The sequence below is a fragment of the Plecotus auritus genome (genome assembly GCF_963455305.1).
Source record: "Plecotus auritus genome assembly, chromosome: X".
NCBI classification, from domain to species: domain Eukaryota; kingdom Metazoa; phylum Chordata; class Mammalia; order Chiroptera; family Vespertilionidae; genus Plecotus; species Plecotus auritus.
In genome coordinates, this window is record NC_137784.1 from 112,044,578 (window position 1) to 112,049,998 (window position 5,421).

The window sequence follows — 5,421 nt, forward strand, 5'->3', positions numbered from 1 at the left end:
TTGTACATTATGCTGTTGTAATTCTAAAATATCAAGAGATGTGTTACCTTTGTCTCCAAGCACCAAAAAGATGATTTCTTATTGATTCCCAAGGGTGCGAGGTACTATTATAGGTAATGGGGATAGTACAAATCTGGGAAAAATTACAATGACATTGTAGAATAATATCATGTAAGGATATTCTTTACTCTAGGCAATGGCAATTCCAGTTCAAACTGGTTGTCAATTTCTTTTAGTATAAACAAGGTCTTAGTTACATTTTCTGCACCTCTCCCAGGAGCAAGTAGTGATAGTCCCTTCCTTTGGTGTCCATGCAAGCCAGAAACCTCTCTTTAATTTTACACACAAAGGAGCAGTGGTTTGATTTTGTGTCATACAAAAGGGAAGCTGGGTGGCGACCCCTGTGTAATTATACTTCCTTGCCCCACCCATGGTCCTCCTGGATGATCAAGGTGTTTGGTATTATTGGTGACTACATTATCCGGGGATCAGCACATGTAAGGGCTCTTACCCATGAAGAGTCAGGAACATAAGTCCAAAATACTTCCCCATTTTTCCCAGGTAATATTACCATACAGCTGATGACTGCTAGCATGGCAAGAAAGACGTTCTCAGGAGTTCTTGGGGTTCTGGTTACCTCACAATTTCTTTTCTATTTTTTTATTTTTATTTTTTTATTATTTTTATTATTATTTTTACATAGGTGTCCTTATTCTCCCTTTACCCCCCATCCCCCACTCATGCCCCACACCCTTGTTGTCTGCGTCCATTGATTAGGTTCATATGTATGTGCACAAGTCCCTTGGTTGATCTCTCCCCCTTACTCCCACCGACGCAATCCTTCCCTGAGGTTTGAGGTTCTGATCCATGTTTCTCAGTCTCCGGATCTGTTCTTGTTCATAAGTCTACGCCGTTCATTATATGCCAAAAATGAGTGAGATCATGTGATATTTATCTTTCTCTGCCTGGCTTATTTCACTTAGCATAATGCTCTCCATCTCCATCCATGTTGTTGCAAATGGTAGAAACTCCTTTTTTACTGAAGAGTAGTATTCCATTGTGTTGATGTACCACAGTTTTTTAATCCACTCATCTGCTGATGGGCATTTAGGCTGTTTCCAAATCTTAGCTATGGTAAATTGTGCTGCTATGAACATAGGGGTGCATACATCCTTTCTGATTAATGTTTCTAGTTCTTGGGATATATTCCTAGAAGTGGTATTACTGGGTCAAATGGGAGTTCCATTTTTAGTTTTTTGAGGAAACTCCATACTGTTCTCCACAGTGGCTACACCAATATGCATTCCCACCAGCAGTGCACAAGGGTTCCTTTTTCTCCGCATCCTCTCCAACATTTGTCGTTTATTGATTTGTTGATGATAGCCATTCTGACAGGTGTGAGATGGTATCGCATTGTTGTTTTGATTTGCATCTCTCTCATGATTAGCGACTTTGAGCAGGTTTTCATATGTCTCTTGGCCTTCTTTCTGTCTTCTTTTGAAAAGTGTCTATTTAGATCAGTTGCCCATTTTTTGATTGGGTTGTTTATCTTTTTTTTTGTTAAGTTGCATGAGTTCCCTGTAAATGTTGGAGATTAAAACCTTATCATTGATATCATTGGTAAATATGTTCTCCCATGCAGTGGGCTTTCTTGTTGTTTTATTGATGGCTTCCTTTGCTGTGCAAAAGCTTTTTATTTTGATGTAGTCCCATTTCTTTATTTTCTCTTTAGTTTCCATTGCCCTAGGAGCAGTTTCAGTGAAGAAGTTTCTTCTGCATACGTCTGAGATTTTGCTGCCTGTGGATTCCTCTAGTATTTTTATGGTTTCCCATCTTATGTTTAAGTCCTTTATCCATTTTGAGTTTATTTTTGTGTATGGTGAAAGTTGGTGATCTAGTTTCATTTTTTTGCATGTATCTGTCCAATTTTCCCAACACCATTTGTTGAAGAGACTGTCTTGATTCCATTGTATGTTCATGCCTCCTTTGTTAAATATTAATTGGGCATATTGGTTTGGGTCCATTTCTGGGTTCTCTATTCTATTCCATTGATCTATATGTCTGTTCTTGTGCCAGTACCAGGCTGTTTTAAGAACAGTGGCTTTGTAATACAGTTTGATATCTGGTATTGAGATCCCCCCTACTTTGTTCTTCTTTCTCAGCATTGCTTCTGCTATTCGGGATCTTTTTTTATTCCAGATAAATTTTTGAAGGTTGGTTATAGGTCTGTGAAGTATGCCGTTGGTATTTTAATGGGAAGTGCATTGAATTTATAGATTGCTTTGGGTAGTATGGACATTTTGATGATGTTTATTCTACCAATCCATGAACATGGTATGTTCTTCCATCTGTTTATGTCTTCCTCTATCTCTTTTTTCAGTGTCATGTAGTTTTCCACATATAGGTCTTTTACCTCTTTAGTTAAGATTATTTCTAGGTATCTTAATTTTTTTGGTGTGATGGTACATGGGATTGCTTTTGTTAGTCTCTCTGTAAGTTCATTATTGGTGTATAGAAATGCCATAGATTTATGGGCATAATTTTGTATTCTTCTACATTGCCAAATTCATTTATTAAGTCTAATAATTTTTTGATGGAGCCTTTAAGGTTTTCTATGTACAGTATTATGTTGTCTGCGAATAAGGACAGTTTTATTTCTTCTTTTCCAATTTGGATGCCTTTTATTTCTTCTTCTTGTCTGATCACAATGGCTAGTACTTCCAGTACTATGTTGAATAGGAGTGGTGAGAGTGGGCATCCCTGTCTTGTTCCTGTTCTTAGGGGAATTGGTTTTAGTTTTTGCCCATTGAGTATGATGTTGGCTGTAGGTTTGTCATATATGGCTTTTATTATGTTGAGGTATGATCCTTCTATTCCTACCTTGCTGAGAGTTTTTATCAAGAAAGGGTGTTGGATTTTGTCAAATGCTTTTTCTGCATCAATTGATATGACTATATGATTTTTATCTCTCAATTTGTTTATGTGATGTATCACGTTTATTGATTTGCAAATATTGTGCCATCCTTGCATCCCTGGGATAAACCCTACTTGGTCATGATGTATGATCTTTCTGATGTACTGCTGGATTCAATTTGCTAGAATTTTGTTGAGGATTTTGGCATCTACATTCATGAGGGATATTGGCCTGTAATTCTCCTTCATTGTGTTATCTTTATCTGGTTTTGGTATTAGGGTGATGCTGGCTTCATAGAAGGAGCTTGGGAGTGTTTCTTCCTCTAAATTTCTGGAATAGTCTGAGGAGGATAGGTTTTAGTTCTTTATTGAGTGTTTGGTAAAACTCCCCTGTGAAGCCACCTGGCCCCAGGCTTTTGTTTGCTGGAAGCTTTTTGATGACTGCTTCAATTTCTTCCATAGTTATCAGCCTATTGAGATTTTTAGAATCTTCCTGAGTAAATTTTGGAAGGTTGTATTTTTCTAGGAATGTGCCCATTTCCTCCAGGTTGTCTAGTTTGTTAGAATAGAGTTGTTCATACTATTTTTTAGCAATCCTTTGTATTTCTGTGTGGTCTGTTGTTATTACACCTCTTTCATTTCTGATTTTGTTTATTTGGGTCCTCTCTCTTTGTTTTTTCGTGAGCCTGGCTAGAGGTTCATCAATCTTGTTTATCCTTTCGAAGAATCAGCTCTTGGTTTCATTGATCTTTTGTATTGTTGTTGTTGTTTTTTGGTCTCTATGTCATTCATTTCTGTTCTGATTTTATTATTTCCTTCCTTCTGCTCACTGTGGGCTTTTCTTGTTGCTCTCTTTCTAATTCTTTGAGTTGTTGAGTTAGATGATTTATTACCATTTTTTCTTGTTTTTTGAGGTAGCCCTGTAGAGCTATAAACTTCCCTCTCAGGACTGCTTTCATTGTGTCCCATAGGATTTGCAATCTTGTGTTTTTATTGTCATTAGTCTCCAGGATGTTTTTAATTTCTTCTTTGATCTCATTGATAACCCAGTCATTGTTTAGTAACATGCTATTCAGCTTCCAAGTGTTTGAATTTTTTGGAATGTTTTTTTTTGTAGTTTATTTCTAATATTATACCATTGTGGTCTGAGAAAATGCTTGATATGATTTCAATCTTTTTGAATTTGGGGAGACTTTGCTTGTGACTCAACATGTGGTCTATTTTTGAAAATGTCCCTTGTGCACTTGAGAAGAATGTATAGTCCGTGGCTTTGGGGTGAAATGCTCTGAAGATGTCAATTAGGTCCATCTGATCTAGTGTGTCATTTAGAATTGCTGTTTCTTTGCTAATTTTTTTGTATATAGCATTTATCCAGTGATGTCAGTGTTGTATTAAAGTCTCCTACTATGATGGTATTGTTGTTGGTCTCTCCCTTGATATCTTCCAGGATATTTTTTATGTATTTGGGCACTCCTGCATTGGGTGCATATATGTTTACCAGAGTTATATATTCTTGTTGAATTGCTCCCTTTAGTATTATGTAGTGGCCTTCCTTATCTCTTATTATGGCCTTTACTTTGAGGTCTATTTTATCAGATATAAGTATTGCAACCCCAGCTTTTTTCTCATTTCTATTTGCCTGAAAAATATTTTTCCGTCCCTTTGCTCTCAGTCTGTGTGAATCTTTTGCTCTGAGGTGGGTCCCTTGTAGACAGCAAATATATGGGTCATGTTTTCTTATCCATTCAGCTACCCTATGTCTTTTGATTGGTGCGTTTAATCCATTTACGTTTACTGTTATTATTGACAAGTACATGTTTGCTGTCATATTTTTCTTTAGTGTTAGTGTTTCTTCTTGCCTTTCTCTTTCTTCTTTTTACAGCAGTCCCTTTAGCATTTCTTGCATTGCTTGCTTGGTAGTGATAAACTCTCTTAGCCCTTTTTTTGTCTGTGAAGCTCCTGATTCCACCTTCAATTTTGAATGATAGCCTTGCCTGGTATAGTATTCTTGGATTCAGTCCCTTGCTTTGCATCATTTTGTATATTTCATTCCATTCCCTTCTGGCCTGGTGTGTTTCTGTTGAGAAATCAGTTGATATTTTGATAGGAGACCCCTTGTAAGTAAGTTTCTGTCTCTCTCTGGCAGCCTTTAGAATTCTTACTTTGGCGTTGGTGTTCGCCAATCTAATTATGATGTGTCCTGGTGTCAGTCTTTTGGGGTTTAACTTGTTTGGGACTCTATGTACTTCTTGGACTTGCATAGTTTTTTTTCTTGCCAATATCTGGGAAGTTTTCTGTCATTATTTCTTCAAACAGGTTTTCTATTTCTTGCTTCTCTTCCTCTCCTTCTGGTATCCCTATTAAGTGAATGTTGTTTCTTTTTGTGTTGTCCGAAAGCTCCCTTAGGATCTCCTCTTGCTTTTTAAGTCTTCTTTCCAGTTGCTGCTGTGTTTGTGTGTTTTTTCCTACCTTGTCTTCTAATTCACTGATGCAGTCCTCAGCCTCTTC